Raw genomic sequence first — 21,761 nt, 5'->3', positions numbered from 1 at the left:
GCTCTGCCAGAGGAAAGCACAAAGCCAGCATGGAAATAGGAATGGGCTTAGCCCGTGGAAATATGAGGTAGATACTGAAGAGCTTGTGGGGCACAAGGAATTTAGGAATTTTATTCCCATTCCGGTTAGGGAAATGAGCCTTGGCACATTTGTGATCAGCACCTCATAGTCCTCTGCTGCCCCAGGGAAAAGTAACTGCTGGAAAACAGAAGGAATGGGGTGCTCGTCTCTCTCAGGGCTCATACACACTCCATTGATCCCAGTTCAGTTACTTTTGACTCACACAGGACGAGCGAGCCAAGGGCTGCTCCCCATGTTTACTCTCCCAGTAATGATCAGCCTAACTCTTTAAGCAAAGTTCTCCCTGGATTGCTCAAAATCTGCTCTCGCAGCCCAAAGGATGATGCCATCGCTGCAGGATTGGTTTGCTTCCGACAACCCCCCTGGGAGTTTCAGGTTTGTCCCAGGATGTTTGCACTGCCTGTGAGAGGTGGCGTGTTTCCAAGCAGCCTGCCCCGTTAGAGCATTTTCCCATTTGCTTGGGTAAGGACTCACTGGATCACTTGTCATCTGTGATCCCTGGATCACCTGCAAGACGCAATAAAACTTGAGCCCCTCACTCTGCACCTCCAGGACACTCGTGCAGCCCTACATTGAGCACAGGGCTGGTCTCATTCACCCCGAGCACCCTGGGGACAGAGAGGTGCCCAAATGCCAGCGCATCCTTCATTCCCTCATCCCTTGAGCTCTGGGAGCAAGAGCCAGCTCCGATGTAAGCTCGATTAATCATTAGAGAACTAACTGCTGACGGCCCCTCTGCCCAGCCTGGGCCCACAGCTGACGCAATGGGCTCTATCACACCAGTGATGTGACCATGAAGCCATGAGAACTGACCTTGGATGAGCCAAAGCTTTGCTCCCTTATCGTCCAGGCTTCCGTGCAGCAGACTGGACCCGCGGAAAATAAGCCTGGATTCTAAAAGGAATAGGATACTGTCATGACCAACAGAAGTATTTTGAGATGGAAACAGCACTTTGCATGTTACGTGAATTTCAGAAAAAAAATAATCAAGGGAAAGGCTGGCACCAGCCTCAGCAGGCAACATGATGGTTTTATAACACTCAGRCTGCAGGCTTGGAAATATTCAGCGACTTATCCAAGGATGAGGGAAGCGTTCCCTCCTAAGTATAGCACTGCGTAGTTATCCATGGAAATTATGGGTTCGTTTGTCTTTGCTTGTAGCAGCAGGCCCAAAGCTGAGCCCAGAGGAAGGACATCCAGATGATACGATAGCTAGCAAGCCTGTCCAGGAGAACAGCAAATGTCAGCACAATGTGAGGAAGAAGTTAAAGCATTTCAAGTAGAAAATTATAATTAGTTTTGGTGTGAAAAGATGTAAAAGCATTAAAYTAAAAGCAGGTGGCTCTGCTCTATCCACTCCAGTGCCCAGGTATGTGATCTTACATGAAAATACAAAAAGGCAACTAAAAAAAATCATAAATTTTGGGCCTTTTCAACTCAAAGGACTGCAAAGAATGCAAAGCAGGAGCAGCAGCTCAGCCCTTGGGCCTTAAGAGTGGCATTTGCTGTTCCCACTAATGTGAGTTTGCAGGTTCGGCCCGCAGTTTCGCCCAGTTGTTAAAGATTTATAGGGGAGGTTTAACAAAGCCCTGTCATTAAACCTTTGGCACAAGCCGTGCCAGGGACACAGAGTTCATGTTTATACCGACTTATCTGGGTAAAGGGAAAGCTGTTCCTTTAAATTATGTGTGCTGTGACTCTGGAAAGTGAGCAAAGCAAGTCCGATGGCAAGCTCCACTTTTGATCAGACCCGATAGTAAGAGCAAGGACGGACGGACACAGAGACCTGGAGCGGGACAGAGCTGCCGTGGTGCCCGGCACCGGCCCACGGCCTCCGTGCGGCTCGGGAGAGTTGGATCCGGCTCTGTGGGACGCTCGAGAGAGTTGGATCTGGCTCTGTGGGACGCTCCTCGCGCAGACGGCCAGGGAAGGACCAGCTCGGGCTTGGGCTGCTGGGTGAGTGAGCAAAAACCTCTGCTTGGGGAGGCTGCAAGAGAAATGGTTGGAGGAGGAAACGTCATATAAATAAAGAGGCACAAGCCCAAAGCCTGGGGAGCACCCGCTTGCTCTGTGGGGGATAGTCGTCCTGAGCACTCCAGACACCACACAGAAGAGACCCCGTTGAGATATTGGCAAGCAGAAAGGAGAGGGAAAAACACCTCCGGAGCAGCCTGACAGGCGTAAAAGCACCGTGGGGAGGGACCCGCTGGCGGGGAGACCGGGCTGCACAGAACCGGTATTGGGGTGACAAACTAACTGCAAACTTGCCCAGGCCAGCGAGCTGCCGCTCTTTCTCCAGGGACAGGACAAGGTGTGATTTTTCCTGGCAGCTGTTTAAGTGTGATCTTGAGGGGTTTTTAAAATTATTTTTATTTTATTTATTTATTTTTTTAAATAAAAGCAGGAAATATGAAAAACAGCCCGTTTTTCCCTTAATGGCAGCCTGATCCATCCCCTTAGCTCATCTTTCCTTTCGCTCCCAGGAGACCAATTGCTGTGCATCCAGCACAGCGGCGAGCACCATCCCAGCAATTAGGTGTATTTTTAAATGCACAAAGCGAATGGGGACTCAAACCTCCTAAGAACAAGCTACCTCCCGAGAACCCAAATTATTGGCAGATTCAGCTGTTTCACTGAGATCTGGAACTGGCAGGTTTACTGGAAACAGGGAACTGCACTAAAAAGTAGGAAAGATTTTAAAATGCCATTGCTGAGCCTGGAGAGGAAAATAAAATAAAATAAAATAAAATAAAATAAAATAAAATAAAATAAAATAAAATAAAATAAAATAAAATAAAATAAAATAAAATAAAATAAAATNATAAAATAAAATAAAATAAAATAAAATAAAATAAAATAAAATAAAATAAAATAAAATAAAATAAAATAAAATAAAATAAAATAAAATAAAATAAACTCCTAGGCTGAGATTCATTTTAAGAACTAAGAACTAGATGGACATTTTATCCAGGTCTGGCCTTATCCAAACTCCATTGGGGACGGATGCATCTGATCCGTAAATTCCAGAGTATGTGTGGAAACAACCCAGCAATTGTCAGACAAGAAATGCCCAGAGAGAGGGGAGCTCTTGCCTCTTGTCCCTCGCAGCCGCAGCTTGCAGAGATCGTGTGCAGGACAGTCTGAAAGGTTTAATGGCAGAACTGAAGGGTTTAATGGCAGAACTGAAGAGTTTAATCGCAGAACTGCTGTTATGGTGCCTGCACACGGGGCCAATACTCAGGGTTTGTGCAGAAACTCTGCTTTGGAAGCAGCTTATTCTGCATTTTCTGCAGGCAGTTATATCACGATCCTTCCCGCAGCGATGCCTGCAGGCCATACTTCACGCTTCCCAGCAGCTCCCCATGGAAGCAGCCCCATTTGGGCTGAAATAAGACAAACTGACAGGAGTCAGTACAAGCTAACGCAGTTGGGTAGCCCAGTCTCCTCCCCTGAAACGTCTTTGACGCAGATGTCCAGCAGGTTGCTCAGATCGGCCGCGCGGCCTCGCTCCAGGCCAGCCGGGCACGTCCCACCAGTCGCACGGGCTCCCCGTGTCCTCCCGGCCTCCGGATTTGCCGCAGACTCCCCATTCCRACGCCCCTCGCGTCCTCCACCCAGTGACCACAGCGGCAGGAAAACCCGAGCGCTCTGCTACTCCTCGAGCTGCACACCCAGCCCTGACTTCACCTGCTTCTGCAGGAAACCATAAAATAGCAAATCCTTTGAGTTCTTGCCTCACAGCAGCTCAAATAACCACCTGTGCTCATTTCTTCCACAAGTGTCTAGCACACGAGCAGCAGGTCTAGAAATAGCAGTCGGTGGAGCTGGACTTGTTCCCAAGAGCAGCCAAAGGGTCTGGGGCTGCCTACCTGCTAACCAGGCCTGAAAAGCTTCAGCCAAGACATCTGCTAATCCCCTCTTCCATGTAACCCGGCCTAACTAAACCTTGCTGCTTGCAGTGAAATCTTATTCCCAGGAGACCATTTGTCATCCCCTCCTCTCAACTGAACCATTTCATCACAAACTAAGCTTTCTGTACTAGTCCCTTTGAATTTTTAGAGGCCGTGGCATTTCTGGACAAAGTTTAAGCATCACATTGCATATTCTTTCCATGGAAAGCTTCCCATGGAAAGCTTCTTGGGGTTCAAATAAGCAGAAGCAAGGACTGACAAGTCCCATGAGCCGCCTTAGAAAACAGGGCAGAGCAGCAGCAGGTTGAGGCCTTCTGGTGGCCTTGCACATGGCCTTGGTGTCCTGTGCTCCGTGGCCATGCCCTGCCATTTGCACCTCGCCCCATGCTGGTGCTTGAGTATTCCCAGCACCCCAGGAGCAGCAGCCGTTGGGTGGGTGGATATTCACCCATCTCCCAGGAACAAGRTGGGAAAACCTGGGGAGTTTAGCCCACGGCTTCCTAGCGACACTTTTACCTGGTATCTTCAAGCAAGGACAAAGGACGGGCGCCAGAGAGGCAAGAGCAGCTGAGCAGCAGGGAGGGAGCAGGCGGGTTCCTCCAGAGGTTGGAGCTCCGGGCAGTGCAGAGGGAGACGGCAGCGACGCCAGGGCGGGCAGGGGGAGATTCTGCCACGTCTACTTGGCAAGACCCTCTCAGAACCTTCAGGCAGAGATACACAGCACGGCACAGGCCTCCCTTTAAGAAAAGGAATAAAAACAAAGTCAGGTTTTTGTTTAAGTAGTTTTAGCAGCTTAGAATGAAAAGCTGAAAACAACCTGGAGATTTCTACTTGTGCTCCTCCATGCAGTTCCAAAGACTAGGCTGACTCTGCCCGTGCAGAGGGAGAATGCCTTCACAATGAGATATCTTTGAGCAACGACTACAATTATTATGGCATTTAAAGAAAGAACACATTTTCAATCATTATTTTTGACTTGYAAAGAAACAGTAAGCAGTCAAAAAAGACAAGTCATTCTGCCAGCAGGAAAAGAAAAAAAGAAAAAAGATGTTGCTATTTAAAGTTATTCATTATGCCTATATTGGTATATATTAGTTAATTTATACAGAGTAGCTGATAAAACTACTGCATTTTTCACACAGAAAGTTATGTGAAGCTGTCATGTGAAGCTAAGCATCCATTCCTGTTATATGCAAGTTGCCATTTATACGATGCCCTCACTTGGTGTCTGGGTTTACACGTGCGCATTTCCCTCTACCCCACAGAAGGTCCCAAGTTGCCAGACTTAATTCTGGAAACGTTTTTACATCCAGCAAGGCCAGCAGAGCCATTTTAAGCTGTTCTAGATGTATGGGTTTTACTTATTCTGTGTCCTCAAACCCTGTTCGCTTAGTCTCATGGTGTCTAAAGTACATGGCTTAAAGAGCTATATAAAACAAACCCAATGCCTTTATTTTTAGTCTCTGAAGTGTTTCTAAAACAGGTTCACTGTAACATATGTGAAGACATAAAAGTTTTATTGTCACTAGTGTGTAATGAACTACATAACTCGTTCTTGGTTTTGCTTGCTATAAATGAGGTGCCATCACTAAAAACATCAGGGTAATAAAACCATTCTGTTACCCCTTTTCACCTGGAAGACTAGCTCTGGTCTGTGTRGTTGTAGTTTGTTTCAGTTAAAAGAATCTGATGATAGAATTCAGYCTTATTTACAAAATCCTTGCAAAGTATTTGTTTTCTGAAGACGAGTGGAATGAAATGATTTGGATTTCCTTCAGGCAGTCTCCCCAGACCCGATCTCAGCTTTCCTCTGGCTGCTGCTGTGAAACTCTTCAGACTCTGTCATAGTTTCTGGTCCGTCTGCTCCCGTGCTCCTCATGGTTTCTGCCAGGAGGAAATCAAATCAGTGTGCCTTAATCAAGCACGAACTTCACCTTGCACCTCAATAGCTGCAATTCCCGCRGGAGCCCTCGCGTGCCTTCTTTTGGGCAGACACCCAAGGGGTGCTGAGCCACCCCTTGCAGCTATCCAGAAGGGTCATCTTCAGCAGGGGTTATCGCAACCAGCGAGAGAAGGGACAAGAACGTGCACAGAGATGAGTAGCTCCCTCTTTGATGACTTATCTGCGGCAAGCCAAGATGTTCCCTTCCAGCCCCTGTTACCACCCCTCCTCCTGATGCAAGTGAGTCCCGTGCAGCTGGGGTAGCTCCCCAGGAYACGTGAGACTGCCTCATCTTCCCCAGCCTAAGGCCTGTGCATTGGCTCAGACCAGCAWGGAGGCTAAAGGAATTCACAGCTGTCGAGAGCTGAATGTGCCGGTGCCTGGGGCTGCGTCTGTGGGTGTTGCTATTCCCCTGACTCAGACAGAAATATCTCCCAACGCAAACGCAGGGCTRAGCGTGCAAGGAGCCGGGCGCCTGYGGCGGGGCCGCCTGCGCATGGCCATCCCTGCAGGACTGGGATTGGGATCGGCATCCRCGGGAGCTGATGAGCAAGCCCTGCCGCCRGGTTTCGGACTGTGCCCCTCCTTGCAGCGCTGCTTCAGCCTCCTTAGGATGCACGGGGAAACAGCTTGCACTCCACTCAAAATACAGGACAACAGGGGGAGAAAATAATAATAGATAAAGAAAAAATGCCACAGCCTAATGCATGATGCATTTGTTCCGCTTTGGTTTGATCCACATTGTTGCAAGGAGGCAACAAAGGACCCATGTCAGTGGGAGGCAAAGGTTTRGCTTCAGTTTGCACAAGACACTTAAAATAATGAAAACACGTTAGAAAGAAAGTGATCCAATGCAGCAAAACAGGCGTTTGCTTGTACGTTCCGGCTGTATTTAAAGAAGAAATACTAAAGAAGCCACGTCCACTCTGAGGGGCTGGAGATAATATTTCGTCTTAAAAGAACCTTGTCTGGTTCATCAAATCAAAATAAAAGCTCCATTCCTACATTCGGTGTGTAAAACCTTCTAGATCAGGTAATGAAAAAGGCTTACACTTAAGAAAAAATAATATATGAGAAGGGGAGGAGACTCTTTTTTGCCTTTCTACAGCATAAAACCCTACAGCCAAGTCAGTAACATCTGCAATGAACCCAAAACTCAAAGAAAAGGTTGAGTTGTAGATTATTTGAAAGGGCACCCAGTCTTCAGGTCAGACTTTTAGATTGTGGTAAAACTAACACCTCACCACCAGGTAACCTATTGCAGTGGTTAATTCYGTTCTGTATGAAAAGCACCTGCCTTTCTTCTGGTCTCATACATTCCTGGTGTAGTTTTTACACACAGTCGAGCCCRGGAACGCCGCACTGTCCACTCGAGYGGGTGGGTGTTGTTATYGTGTCCCTGGGGGAATGCATACAAGGACAACCGGATCAGGGCTCCTACCCTCCTGCGACTGTAGCGCCCGCGCGGGACAGCCACACAGCCAGGGTACGTTCATACCCGTTCTTCCTGCTCCAAAAAGTCTCCTACATTCCACAGCTGGAGATTTCAGCCTGTCCCTAATATAGCAACAAATTAATCACGCAATCTTTATTGCGCTTCCAGTCCTGGCAACAACACAAATCAAGCATTTTGTTGTTATTTCGGTATCACTAGGTATATATTAAGCACATACCAAGTACAAGACTGAAGACCTTTCAAGCAGACAACATATATTACCCAATTTGAAAGGGTAGCGAGAAATTCAATAAAGCAACAGACCCAGCAGCTGGCAGAGCCACTGCTGGTGCCACAGCCAGACCACGAGCTTTAAACACAGCCAGGTCACCCTCCCAAGGCAGCGGTGGGATCCTGCTGCGTGCCCACGTCCACGCTGCTTGGGGACTTACAGCCCTTTCTACGGTTCTTGCTAGCATTTTATCTGATGTTCCCAAACTCAGTTGCTCTTGTGTGACAGCAAATTCATGGCATTTGCTGCTAAATGCCACTTCTCACGCTGACAGGTAAAACTTCTAATCTGTCAGATTCCTGGAGGCTGAATTATGTGTGAGTCAAGATGCACATCCCGGTGATGCTCTACACGCATCACTCGGTGGTTTGACTGTTGTCATCTGACCTGCAGTCATTTCCCAGGGAGACTGCTACTTTATGGCTCTTCCTGAACCATAGGGCAGTGTCCTTGCTGGAAAGGCAAATTCAGTAGGAGGGGASCCTCAACAAGAAGCGTGATTCCAGCATGAGGTGTGAATGGGCTTGGGATGGGTCATTCCCCATGGAAAAAAACGACACTGAGCATACCTGGGGCTTCGAGGGATGAATAACTTGTGCAATTCACTGCAGAAACTCAGGGGAAGGCAATGATGGTCCCCGCCTGTCTGAGTCATCCTCTGCCACGCAGCAGCTTGACTGATCCTGCAGTAACACARTGATAAACTTCAATGTATTTTTTGAACCCATCCCTAGTTTTTAATAGACAAGAAGCAACTGCAAATCAATAATATTAGATGTTGTAACAGTAAATGGCATCTCAACAATTTCAAATTATTTTCAAATTATTTCAAATCAAAACTAATTATTCAAAATAATTAGTTTTGGAGACAGAAGTATTGCCTTCTGAAATGAATTTTCTTCCTGAACTCTTTATTAGAAATAATAATTTTTTTAAAAAGTGTTTATTGACACCACAAGAACTACATCTTCCTCCCCGCTTTCTCTCCTAGAAAACCTTGAAGTCTTCTTCTCATCCCCTGTTATATTCACTTCTGTTTAAACGCCGTGTTGGCTGAAGTCTCTTTCGTAGCCTAACAGCACCTACCTGCTTGGCACGGACACCCTGCATCCCCTGGCAAATTAAAGTGCATTTGACGCAGGTAATTCTGCTAGTTTGACAGCGCTACTGAACTCACACCTACGTCCTTAGGTCACCCAAATGAATGAGATTCACAGAGCCAGGAACAAAGCTCCTTCCCTACCAAAGAGCTTCACAAAGCCCCAGCAAGGGCATCTGTTTGCTTTCCTGCTCACCGGGCAATGGAAAGGGGAAAGCAGCTTTCTGCACAAGTCTCCTCCCCAGCCCAAGGAGCAGGGGAAAAGGGAGGCCCTTCAAAGCACACAGGAACTCTGAAATGGAGAATTCTTTGAAACAGAGAAAATTGTTACAGGTTCATCCCTTTGGCCAGCAAAGCATAAACATGTTTATAGAAGAGGAATGAATGGAAAACAGATGCATGTTGGAGTCTAGGGGTGGGAAGGGTTGAAGGTGTAGCACTAGTTGTGGTCCAGTTAACAGAAATGCCTCCATCACTACAGTCACTAACACAGGATCAAGCCCTTGGGACGTTAGTCTTGGGACAGGAGGAARCCCAGGAGAAAAGTCTGGGAAAAGAAATCGCCTGCTCTTCCTTTTCAGGCTGTCCCGAACAGCAGCTCTTTTMATTTCGCGGTTCCACAGAAACTGTCTCAGTGAATCTCTGTCCCTTGGAGCAATTTACCAACCAAACTCACCACCGCAACCAACAAACATGTCCTTCATACACTTCCAGTACCCCTGGAAGTGGGCCCAGAGCAGTCACCAGTTCCAAACAGCCTCAAAGTCTTGGCAGAACTGAAGTCAGGATTCCAATTTAGCAGCTATGAGCTGCACATTGTGGTTCAAGTTAGGAACAGAAAAAGCAGATTTTCTCCTCTCCCAGAAGGATCCAGGGAGCAGAGCAATGCAGGCCCAGGGCAAGACCTCAGGCTGTGACCCACCCTCATAAGGATAAAGCTCTCCAAAATTTTGGAAAACAACAGAATACTCACACAAGTTGTCCCATCTGACCAACCTGGAGTAGCTTGGGTAGACAAGTACATCTTCCCACACAGGAGGAAGGTTTGGGGCACACTGGGGTCCAGAGAGACCCAGAAAACCCAGAACAGAAAATGAGGCTGTTACCCTCTACAGTRTTGGGTGTCCTGTAAGGTATCAAGCCAGTGCTCTCCTTAAGTTCTCAAAACAGCAGCTAATGACTGATGTTTGGTCCTAATTTGCACCCTTCTCTCCATGAACTGTCACTTTTATATTCACATTGCCTCTGTAGGATCTCTTTCTACAATTCATGATAGTGCCAGCAGTCACAGAGTTGTGTGTGTCCTCAGCAAGGCTTTTACAGCTCTAAGGATTCAACAAGACTAAGCTGGCACCAAGTACTTATGTGGTCAGTTCAGGTTTAACCCCTTTTGCAGTGGCAGGAGGAGTCGCTGCTGTTGGGCTGTTGCTCTGGTTGGGCTCCTGGGAATGCTCAGGGATAGTAGAAAGGTCTGGACCCCGCAGGACCTCTGCACTGAAATCCATGGGTCATGTGCAAGGATGCCTCCACCTACGAGGACAGTTCTGGGAAATGATAAAATCAAGTCTTGGTGCTCCCTATTGCTGTGTAAGGTGTTCTCTTCTGCTTAGCAAGTGTCCTAGCAGGGTTTTCCTTCACTTGCTTGCTCTGCAGAAGCAAGTGTTGTTAACAAGGGACAGGAAGTCTCTGATCCCTGAAACAGGGATTCGTTCCTGCAGCACAGGGAGCAGGACGTAGGTAACTCATGGAATAGCAGGACCTTCCCGCAGCTTTTGCTTTCTACTCCTTACAAAAACAAGAACAGAGCCACGGCCTGCATCTGCTCTAAATCAACTGGCGTGTGTGAGATGCTTGCAAGTGATGAGAGGGTCCAGTCCTTAAATGAGCAAACGCAGTCATTTTCTCAGTGCTAGCTGGAATCCTGCRGCGTGTCACGACAGGACAGCAATGCGCACGTCAAAGCGGGGCTAAACATGTTTGAAGGAGGCTTGCACRCTGTGGGATGGCCTTCCTCACCGCCATCCCAGGCGAGAAATCCTGCAGAGCCTCCATCGCCCTGTGCAGCGGAAACATGGAATTAACTCAGACTTCTCTCTCTTTCTGCTCTGTTTTGTGCTTGTGTGCGTGTGTCCAGCTGTACCTCAGGTGGAGCGGATGGCATTACGTGCCCCGGGCAGCGCCGCCGCTGATGGAGGCCGCCAGGGCCGCGCGCGGGAGGCCGTGCAGGGGCGCAGCGGAGCGGCTGCCGGCGGGCGCTGCCAGGGCCCTCCCCAGCACGTCCTCACCGAGACGGGCCCCGTCCCTGATGGGCAGCCAGAGGCGCCCACGCACCACATCGCCATCCAAAGAAACTCCAGGTACTATCGGTCCATGCGGCGGAGCAGAGGGACGAGGAGGCCCACGGGAGAGGCAGAGCACACAGGACGTGCCRCGGGTGAGTCCGGCCCCAGCAGCATCTCCCTGCTGTGAGACTTGGAAGTAGAGGAGTTTACAAGAGGACTTAGAGGCTCTTCAAGCTTGCTTTGGGGTGGGAAATCCAAGCAAAACGTTGCCACCCCGTTACTCTCTAAGGGAGAAATAAGCAGGGAAAAACATGAAGTTGTCAAAAAGAGTAGGTATTTCTTTGCCACACAGAAAGCACAAATGATAAAACCAGGATTTATACAAATAGCTGTATGGCAAGGCGGGTGAAAGAAATGACTAGCAAAGAGCAGCATGAGTACGGATCCAGCCTGCAGAAATCGCARTGGGCTTCAAGGTGGAGACAAACTTTCCTGCAAAAGCAGTTACCCCACAGTGAAGATGGGTGTAAGAAACACCTCGGTGCCCCTAAAAACCTGGGCCTGAAGCAGCACTCAAAGGAAGGGAGCTCTCAACAGGCACAAGAGACCTGGGAACGGGGCTCCAGGAAAATGTGAGTGGTTTTAAGGCAAACGTTAATCAAGCACGATCTGCTGAGAGGGAAAACGCCCGGGTGCCCAGAGAAACCGAACTCCGACGTTCCCTGTGAGTGGAAGGAAAGCAGCAGAGATACCCCAAACCCACCAGATTTCAGTCCAACCAAAACGAGACGCCGGGCTCTGAGCCTTGGCTAGCGGCAYGGCCAGAAAGGAGGAGCAGTATTCCCGACTTTCCGCGTGCTGAGCAAGCCATGGACTCGATTCCTGCGCAAAGCGGTATTTAAAGTACATTACTGCTGCTCCTGGAAGGAGCCCAATCCTCCAGGAGGCCAAGGACCGCCGCCCTGCCACGAGCTCTGGGAGGTGCCCCAAGAACATCGGTGTCTGCTGGCCTCCTCCTCCTCCTCCTCGCTGTTCCCGTGAAAGGGCCCATTGACTCGCAGGGTGCGGGCAGAGGGAAGGTTCCCGGCCTGCTCCAAGTTTCCACCAGAGCACAGAGCTCCCGCCTGACACTGAGCGGGTGGGGAGGCCGGTGGGTGCGCTGGGGTTGCAGGGCGGCCCCAGGTCCTGCCCCGAGGGCTGCGGCTGGCACAGAGGCACCGCTCCTCCCTCGGAGCCGCTCGCGCAGCRTCCACCACTGCCGGGCTGCCCGCCACTCCCTGCGCTGCCCCTTGCGCAGCTGGACCCGTCCCTGGCTCCTCCGCATCCACAGGGAGCACAGCGGGACCTGCCGGCAGCCCCAGCTCTGCCTCCACTGCAGCAAGCCCAGCTCAGGGCCACAGCTCTTAAACCCGGCTGGGACTGTGCAAGCCGCTCCTCTGCCTTCTCCCTGCGCTCCGCTGCTTCCAGCCCCGCGCCCAAGAACGGGGCAGCGGCTGCTTTGTCACCGGCCGCGTCTGTAGCAGGAACTCGTCCTGGCAGCCGTGGCTGCGGTGCGTGGATCAAGGCATGGGTGAGCTCCTCTTCCTCGGCTTCCCTCTGCTCTGCACAGCGGCTCTGCGGGCCCAGCTCGCTGCTACCAACCTGCTGGCTTTGCTTCAGAAGGTGCCCGGCAGCGGGGACAAGTGAGGGAGGAAGGAAAAGGGGGAAAGATGCAGGGGAAAAGGCAGGATAAGATACCCAACAGGGGCAAAAATAGGACATAAGAAGTGAGAACAGGAAAAATAACCTAAACGAATGTAAATCCAGCCRTTCTGTCTAAGCCTTTTCACCAGCTATCTTTGGCTTATAGCCCGAGCACTGTAAAACATAATAGATGCTTTCCCTTAACTATAAAGAGTTTGTATTTTTAAAAACAATTTCMTCTGACATGAGGATAAATTGTTTAGCCTGTTCCCAAGGCAAAGAGAACAACTCAGTCTAGTTTTTCACAAGCCCCCGGCATTCCTTTAGGAAGTTAGAGAAGTCTGAATTTCRTGTTTTCCTGCTGAAAATCAGTGCAATTGATTAAAAGGGCACGTCAGAAACCAGCTGTGCTGAGAGCTTTGCCGTGCCCAGGCTGCCATCCGTCTGAAATGGAAGCAGTAGCATGACTTGGCCCACAATATTTCTGATAGAGCAACAGGCYGTTTATCAACAGGCCGCGAACAAGAGGAGGCTTCATGCGAGAGGGGAGCCGCAGCCTCTCCTCCTGCCAGGGACTGCAGCAACAAGCCTGGCCTTAACACAGCCTTGGCTCCATGTGAACGGATCACAGGTTCATTTGAGGGAAAGCGGAGAAGAAATGAAGAGCAAAGCTGCTGTCTCACCCAAATCTAGCCTTGATTTCTCCATCGGACTGAACTCCTACTGTGTGCTTGAACGCAGAGCAATAGTAAAGGCYTGACTTGGGAAGCGCGGCAGGGCTAGACCTTTTCTCCTTAAAGGATCGCACTGAGGACGGCCCATGCYGAGGCCCATTTCTCTGGGGCTAGAAAGGCACTTACACACGTAAGGATGGATATAGTAAATCTGCACGCACCTCTTCCTGGTGGCATCCACAGCTGTGGCAATAGCTGCCTGATCATGTAATATACAGGCAAATGCTGCTTAATCTTGATCAAAAATCCAAGCTCAAATGCAGACTTCTGCAGGTCTGGGGTCTCACAGTTGCCTTGTCTGCAAGTAAACTGCTACTTACAGCGCAAGCAAAGATGGCCCTTAAAAAGGAATTGTTTTAACTCCCTCTTGGTTTTGTTTTCTGGCACAGGTTCACTCAAAGGCAATGAGCGCATGGACGAGCCTCTGACCATGGCAGTTTTGTCCCAGGAGGGGTCRGCGCCCGCAGCAAGCTCTCTTGTGAAAGCGTTGGAGGAGCTGTGGATCCGAAGGTAAGGAYGTGCACGCTCGGCAGGATGGCATCACGGCAAAAACGCCGGGTTTTCCTTTGCTGGACAGTTGGACCAAGCTGTAGCTATCGATCCACGCCTTCTCAGCCAGACCTACAGCGCTATTTTCAATTTCATTTTAATGCCATATATCATATCATGCTAGAACTCTGGCACAAAAGGCCCTTCTCCGCATAAGATTGGCAAAAACAAAACCCAAGTGGAGGAGAAGTGGAGAGAGAGTCGCAGTTGGTTCCGTGGAAGATCAGGCAGAAAGTGTTAAATGGTTGCTCTCTAAAGGCACACACATTATGCTGCATCGTGTGGTCCAAATGACAGAGTGCAGCTATGTGCTGTCGTACGGCACAGTGCCTTTCCAGGCACCCTTCCTTAGGGAGAGGATTCCAGTAAAGAATTTTAGCCAATCTATCAAGTCAGATTTAAATAAATTAATTGTCCTGGCTGAAATTGATTGCCCTTTGGCATTAAACTGAGCATATGAAACTAGGCAGCTACAGTCTGCTCAGATGTCAAACCCATCTGTCTTCCTCTCCATGTGGCATAATCATCACTGTCAGAYTCTGACATCCTGACACCGCCACTTAGGCGGCTCCTAAACGCGCAGATTCCAATTCTCCCTGGAGCCAGGAACAACGTGCCTGTGCTGGGAGCCCGTTTCATCAAACGCGCTGCTCTGCACAGGGCTTGGCAGGTCAGCACGGGTTGCAAGTCGTGCRGCTGCTGAAAGCCGGCAGTGCTGCTCAGCACCGCGGTCTCTTGCAGCTGAGCAAAGGTGTGGAACAAGACCAGAGTCTGAGCTCAAACCAAGCCCATATCCTCCTCCTCCTCCTTTCTCCAAAAAGGACTCTTTTTTTTTTGGCAAAGATTAGCAGGAATTTCTAGAGAGAAGCGTTATGTGAAAAGCTTGCAGGAGCCTAAGGATTTTGCTATTGCTTGCAGTAGTGATCAGATCCCCCGTTCTGCAGTAACAAATGAATACAGGCCATTGCACAAATAAGAATCAAAAATATTATCCTCAGCCTCCAGAAATGTGCTTAATATATCCCTAAAAGAGAGGAAAAAAAAAAAAAAAAAAAAAAAAAAAAAAAAAAAAAGCTACCTGTCAGCTAGGAGCTCTGAAAGCAGGAGAAAGCAAAGCACAGACCCCCAGCGGGGCTGTCCTTGGATGGTCCCGGGGGCTCTCAGGAGAGCGTGGACAGCGCTGAGGTCAGTGGTGTGTCACCACCTGGGCTCTCGGTGTTCAGCATGGGCCAGCACACAGATGCTAAGGTTGAGCCAGCTCAATCCCTTATCCTTGAATGGAGGTAACCAGTAGATCTGATGAGAACGTGGACATTGCAAGCAGAGATGTCATTTCACATCATATGTGGGTGCTGTGTAATTGAGGGCAGGAGGAAATAGCAAATAGAAAGAATCCAGTAGAAAGAATATTTCTCTGAATTGTGCTCATCAGGTGGGATATTGGCTTTAACTCGCTGGTTAACAGAAAGGACCAGAGAGTTTTTCAAACCTAAGAGTTGCTTGGCTTTATGTCTTCTTCGGAGCTCTGTGATTGTTCTATAAAAATAGATAAAATGAGATAAGTAGAGTAGTTCACACTGATTTCTGCAAACTGAACCCCACAGTCTTTCAGATTACCTCAAATGATAGGGCTGGTGCTCCAGCACAACAGCTCGCTGTCCAGGGGTCAAGCTCAAGAGTAACAACTACCTCGGTAGAGAGCAGAGGCTCAAAGCCAGAGAGGAGGCAAAATCTGCCACGTACTCCTCGTGGGATACTTGTTACCTCTGCACCTGACGCTTCTTGACTCAGTTTCATTCCCAAGACCTTTCCTGTCCTCCATCTGGTGCCCCAAGCACCCTAATGTCGGAGTCCCCATGAGATCCCGCCTTGCAGGGAGATCCAAGCCCCACACATGATAAACCCTGTCCTGACATCACACCTGGCTTGCCCTGAACATTTCACAGCTTCTGGTCTTCAGATTAACCAGAACCAAAGACCTGGAAGCAGCTGAGCTCCACAGAAGCTGCTCTCCCGCAGTGACCAGTCCGTCCAGCTCGGCAGTGGCAGGAATGGTGTAGATGGAGACACAGGAAAACATCACAGAGAAACATCCACGTAGAGTTCCCCTCCGCATCTGCCAGCCCCAGCTGAAAGCGGCTCCCACGGAGACCAGCAAATTAGTCATTTTAAATACCAGGGTGGAGATTCACCCGTTCTATCTACCCTTTATTATCAGCAAATAGGATGTTGATGTCTGTACATATCTCATTCAATACAGATGCTTTAACAGCACGGTTGTATTATTTACCTATTATTTCCCACTGAGAGAGATTTGAGACGTGATATRTATGCATCATAGGCCACTAGAGACAGTGCAGAAGAGACTCAGTGTAAAATTTCTTGTTGCAAAGCTCACCCAAAGGTCACTGGTCTAACAGAACTGAACCATTTATTTCTCTAAGCTGGTTATGAAACCCCCAGCTCAGAGAACGGGAGTTCACCTAAAATCAGCTGATTACATTTGGTCTGAGCTTGGTCAGACCAGAAGCACTGAATGCAAGCAGTGGCCTCCAAGAGAAAGAGGAAGTCTAACTTGCTTGAATTTGTACAAACACATATACGAGAGGCAGTAGTCACATGAAAATAGCCTAATATTGCATGAATTTGGGTCAGCTTGCCACAGCTTGGCATTATTTGTCCTGGGCAGCAGAGGGCACTGCTTATATGTTCTGATCATCTGGAAAAATAGAGAAAAGGCCTCTACAGAGGTGGAGATCTGCATTGGGAGAGCTCCTCTGCCATCCTCACCCCATTTCTTGCTACTTACAGATAAATTTCTTACAGCCGCCTCTTCTCTGTGCTGCCAGTGGCGCTTCAGCTCACAGGTAGTGAGGTCCTGTGTAGCTGGAGCTGGCCTTGCTATTTGTCGCTCTACAGTAATTTAGCCCTCCTTTAGAGATAAGTAATTATTTTTATCTCCCTCTTTTTATACAATCTGGCTCTTAAGAAGTCTAACCGCAGCAGTGTTGCRGGGAGAAGAATTTAAAAGCAGATACATTTTCTGTAAAAATAGATGCTATAGACATTAAGATGTTATTACTGTCAAAAATCCCATATTTCACAGGACCATATGGGGTAGACAGAAATAACATATAACTCTGCCCAGCTCTCCTCCTCTCCTACAGCCGGGGCGGATCCTTATAGCAACCCGCACAGCTGATCCACCTCATCGCTGATCCCCAGCCTTTTCACCCCAGCCTTGGCYTTGTTAGGCAGGAATACTGAGGTTCCTCCCTCCTGCTATTCCAGTCTCATCCTGCCTTGCTAGGACATTCCCTGACCCCCAGGTCCTCAACCAAACCCCTGGGCTGCGGTTGCTCCCGTCCCAGTGTCTGACACCGAGACGATCTGTCTGGGTGCAGAAGGGCTGGAAATTTCTGCAGCTTTTTCCAGGCATGGCAAGCAGGAAGCCCTGGCAACCCCCAAACTTTGAGTCATTTTTTTGGCAAAGTTTTGCTAAGGGTAGAAGAGCAGGTTTTGTGTTTTCTTTTAACACAATTGGATTTGTGTTAAAATTATTTTAATGTATCCAGTAATGTTTTCCTAAGCCTAAGAAATGGTTGAGCCTCTTCTGCAAATTAAAAAACAAGCAACCCGTGGCAGACAGCAAGTGAAGTTTCAGCTCTTACGCTTATGACAATTAAAAAGTTTGAAGCACTGAAATGTGAGAATCTCATAATAAGAAATACTGGGCATTTTTAGTTATACGCAAGGCTGGTAACCCCAACGGGTAGAGTTGAGGTRCCTTGGTGAAAGCTTGAGGAGGTTTAGGAGAACAGAGGTGCCCTTGATCTCTATGATCTAAGCATGTTAGGGAGGAGGAGTTCCCCTTGTCTCACTGAGAAGTCAAAACCAGGAGTAAAAGCTGTGCGGATACATCCGTTGTCGAAAACGCTGCTGAAAACACACGTGAGCAGGAAGAACCTGAATGAATGCAAAGTATGAGAATATAGCTGACTACCTACAGCRTTGCTCAGATCGGTTACTGACTTCACACTTCTCCGCAAATTGGGGGAGCTCAAATTAAAACAGGCCTTCTTACCTCATCTTGTGGCCTTTCTCAGTGTGAAACTCCCACTGAATAAAAGAGTTTGGGTAATTTTTCATGAATAAAATGCGCGGGATTGCATCTTCTCTTTTTAGTCWCTGGAAGAGGAGTTCTAATTTCTAAAAACTGCTATATGAGAACATAAAAARATGCATTTCAGCGTAGTTTGAAGCAAGCTCTTCACACAGTTCTATTCTAAGGATTGCTTTCGAGTTTAGATGCACGTAAGAAATCTTAAATCAGGCAGTTACTCATTCTTCAAAATTATTAGCACCTGAAAACACAAGCCATATTTGAAAGCTCGTCCTCCAAAGAAAACTTTAATGACTTCATTGCAATAAACAAATGGTAAACTCTCGCCAATTATCACGTTWTCCATGCAGCCATGGACCGGGTCAGCCAACATTTGTAATGTTTTCCAGCAGCAGTAGCACGGCAAAGCTGGGAACAATTTGCAGACACACAATCCCCCTTCTCCCTTGCCCACAAGGAAGTGCATGGGGTAAGCGTGACCATCATTAAGAGGTCRTGAGGACAGTGCAGTGTCTCAGCACGAGATTTTACTGATTTTGACAGTATCAGGGAAAACTTTCCAGGCCCAGAACTGAGCGTGTTGTAGATCCATTGAGAGGGAAGGAACATGCCCATTGGACCCCACAGATGGCTGCAAGCAGGCGACTCCTGCTTGCAGCTCCCCATGGGTCTGGGATGATCCGAAGCGGTGCAGCCTGGGTCCTGCACGCTGCACCTCTGCTGAACCGGCCCTCCCGCTCAGCTGAGCCCACCCAGAGACCATTTGGGGGCTCATTTTGCACCACGCTACTCCTCCTCAAAGAAGACAGGATCCTTTTCCACCAGTTTAGCAGCCAGAACCAGTTTACCGAGGGTGAGATGAGCACAAGTGCTGGCATAAAAGCAGAGGCAGAACCTGCCTCGGGGAACATAACGAAAGGTGGAACTGAGCAGGTAGATCAGCTTAAACTGAGCACAAAACAAATGTCCTAACCATCGTGGAAGAAGGAAGCAGAGGCCCCTTACACTGGTGCTGTTCCCTTCGGTGGAAATAGTTCAGTAGTCACTGACCTAAAGGGATAGGGATTCTCCTTGTTGCGGGAATCGCTTGTTCACCTTCTTTCACCTTTCCAAACAAACTGGGAAAGCTCTCCATTCTGTCCCCAAACAGGAAAGCTTAGAAGTCTTAGAAAAGACTTCTTAGAAAAGTCTTAGAAAAAACTCTTTTTTCTTTTATTCCAGGACAAAAATATGTGCTCCTCAGCTCCCACTTGTTTAATCCAGTCTCAGAGTGCTGCAAGCACTTAGGAGAAAAATTATTTCTGAGGCACTCGTTCTGTTTACCAAAGTCCTTCCCTGTATGTCAACATGCAGCAGGACAGCATGGTCTGAGCCTAGAGCGAAAGAAAGAGAAGCATTTTAGAAAGACCAAAAAAAAAAAAAAAGAGGAAAAATAAGTTCTAAAGGAAGTGAAAGTGGCTCCTTAGTCGCTGCTAAACAGTCGAGCGGGTTTCTGAGATGCAGAAATAGCAGCCGTGTCCTCCCGTGGCCACGGGGGGCATCTCGCTCTCAGCTTGCCTCCTCACCCTCTCAGAGCTCCCAACGTTTTTCATCATTATTACTTTTACTGTCACATTTCAGGTTTTCATCTCAGACCAAAGGTGAAATTACTTTGAGAAATTTGAAGGAAGAGGAAAGACCAAATTATCAGGCAGTTATGGGGTCCTGAAAACATGCTTTCTATTTCTGAATGTATTTCATACCCATAGCTCGAGCAGGTGGTTTTTTTTAATCTTTATTTGCCACGGATTTAACCCTTAAGACTGAAGTTTTGCAAGGTGTTAGAACACATCAGCCTCTCAATAAACGTTTCTATAGGATACCTTTAGCAGGCAGACCCACAGGCTGTATTTAGATGCCTCCTGCTTCTAGCAGATCCTTATGCTTTGMCTTCCCTGGCGTACAAGGAGGACCTCCCGACTCCTCTTGGTCCCTCTCTGCACAAAATCGTGAGCAGCATCTCTAGATCTTCCARTCTTTTAGGCCAGTTCTCTTCTAAGAAACACTTTTCCTGCCATCGCACCCGTGTGGTGAGCCCCTGAGGATAACGCTCCCGGGAGCGCCAAGCCGTGCGCCCTTGACCGCGCTCGGTAAACCCTGCTCTCTCTTCACCCCAGCTCCACGGCCTTATCCCTTGCAGGAGCTTTTGGCGGCCCTTTCAGTCACCTGTCTGCATGAATCCCCCAGTGTCTGGTGTGTGTGAGCACACAACTTCGGTACATGTTGATCATCTACGCAGTGACAAACTGCCCCCTACAGCTCTCACGCGTCTTCCTCCTCCTCCTCCTCCTCCGCCAGAGACAAGAGGGGCCCCTGGCGTTTCCCATCAGCCACCAGATCTTTCCAGTCTCCCAGCACTGGGACTGGACGGACAGTCATGTCCAAATGGTCACATTCCTCCATGAGCATTCCTAGCTGCTTTTCTCTCTCCTTCTGCCTCCTAATGATAGAAGGTCTGTGCTCCTGCCGTGTGCCAAATCTAGATCTAGTTCATATGAGCTGAGGGAGTTTTTCTGAGTAGATTAGTCGTGTGCTACCTGGAATTGATCCCAGTCTATCATTTAGCAGGTACAGTATAAAAGATAAAAGGGAACTCATTTTGCACCTACAGGTCAACGCATGGATTTGATGTTATTGCATAGATGAGATTTTCAAGTACTGAACAATAAAAGCACAGAGATTTATGCAACGAGGAGAGAGCTAATAGGAGAAGTAGCGGCGCGTTCCATGCGTTTAACTCCTCGGCTGCCATGTGGTACGGATGACGTTTCTGGCTGGGGGTTACTAACGTGTAGGGAAGAGCTGTTCCCAACCTGTCCGCAAGCGCTGGCGCCGAGCGCAGGCTGCAGCCGCGCTCCGGAGCTCCGCGCATTCCTCCCCAGGCAGAAAAGCAAGTGCCCGAGAGAAGACAGATGTAGAGCATTGGGTCCTGAGATACTTTGCTGCCCGAAGGAGGAAGCGTATCCGTATGGAGCTAGCGCCGCTCAGGACGGGGAGACGGGGGAAGCGCCCGAGCGGGTCGCGAGCCCTGCGGAGGCGGCGAGCGGGATAGGGCAGCGCCGCAGGGTGGCCAGGCCGCTGCGCTGGCCAGAGGGCAGAGGCTGAGCTCCCCGCTGCCCTCCTCCCCGAGCCGCTCYGCTCCCGGAGGGAGACACGCTCCGCATCGCCCTGCGTTGGGAGGCAGCTCCGCAGGGACCCCTCGTGTGCCGCCCCCTCGGAGCTGGTGCGCAGGCAAGCAGGGCCGGGGCCGGGGAGGACAGGCCACCCACGGCGTGGGAGCCCCACAGTGGGGCTGAGGGAGGACAGGTCACCCCCAGCGTGGGAGCCCCACAACGTGTGGGGCCTCCCACGAGGTGCTGGGACGGGGCGCGAGCAGGGCGACCGTGGGGACGGGGGCTCCATGTGCCGGAGCTGGGCGCTCTCCGTGGGGCTGTGGGGCTGCCGAAGGAGGGTGCAGGGCTAGGGGGGCTCGGGAGGCCCCTGCCCAGGGTGCTGCGGAGGAGATATTGGGGAGGCAAAGTGGTGATGGTGGTGATGGTGGTGATGGTGGTGGTGGTGGTGGTGATGGTGGTGGTTGTGGTTCTGCAGAGG

The 21,761-nt window shown here is 49.3% G+C and overlaps 3 long non-coding RNA genes across 3 annotated transcripts; 2 read left to right on the top strand and 1 right to left on the bottom strand.

The window, feature by feature from the left end:
• The first annotated feature begins 1,943 nt into the window (after nucleotides 1-1,943).
• LOC112949197 lies at nucleotides 1,944-10,936 on the top strand. The gene is made up of 2 exons (XR_003249766.1): nucleotides 1,944-2,037; nucleotides 10,895-10,936. It is a non-coding gene; the product is annotated as an uncharacterized LOC112949197 (long non-coding RNA).
• Nucleotides 10,937-11,220: 284 nt separating this feature from the next.
• Nucleotides 11,221-11,869, bottom strand: LOC112949199. The gene is made up of 2 exons (XR_003249768.1): nucleotides 11,806-11,869; nucleotides 11,221-11,326 (listed from the first exon to the last, which is right to left on the bottom strand). It is a non-coding gene; the product is annotated as an uncharacterized LOC112949199 (long non-coding RNA).
• Nucleotides 11,870-13,861: 1,992 nt separating this feature from the next.
• LOC112949198 lies at nucleotides 13,862-21,186 on the top strand. Its single transcript, XR_003249767.1, has 2 exons — nucleotides 13,862-13,969; nucleotides 20,782-21,186. It is a non-coding gene; the product is annotated as an uncharacterized LOC112949198 (long non-coding RNA).
• Nucleotides 21,187-21,761: the final 575 nt, after the last annotated feature.

The sequence above is a fragment of the Nothoprocta perdicaria genome, unplaced genomic scaffold (assembly GCF_003342845.1).
Source record: "Nothoprocta perdicaria isolate Ctin4 unplaced genomic scaffold, notPer1 scaffold_289, whole genome shotgun sequence".
NCBI lineage: Eukaryota > Metazoa > Chordata > Aves > Tinamiformes > Tinamidae > Nothoprocta > Nothoprocta perdicaria.
This window is presented reverse-complemented; position numbering and strand designations above follow the sequence as displayed.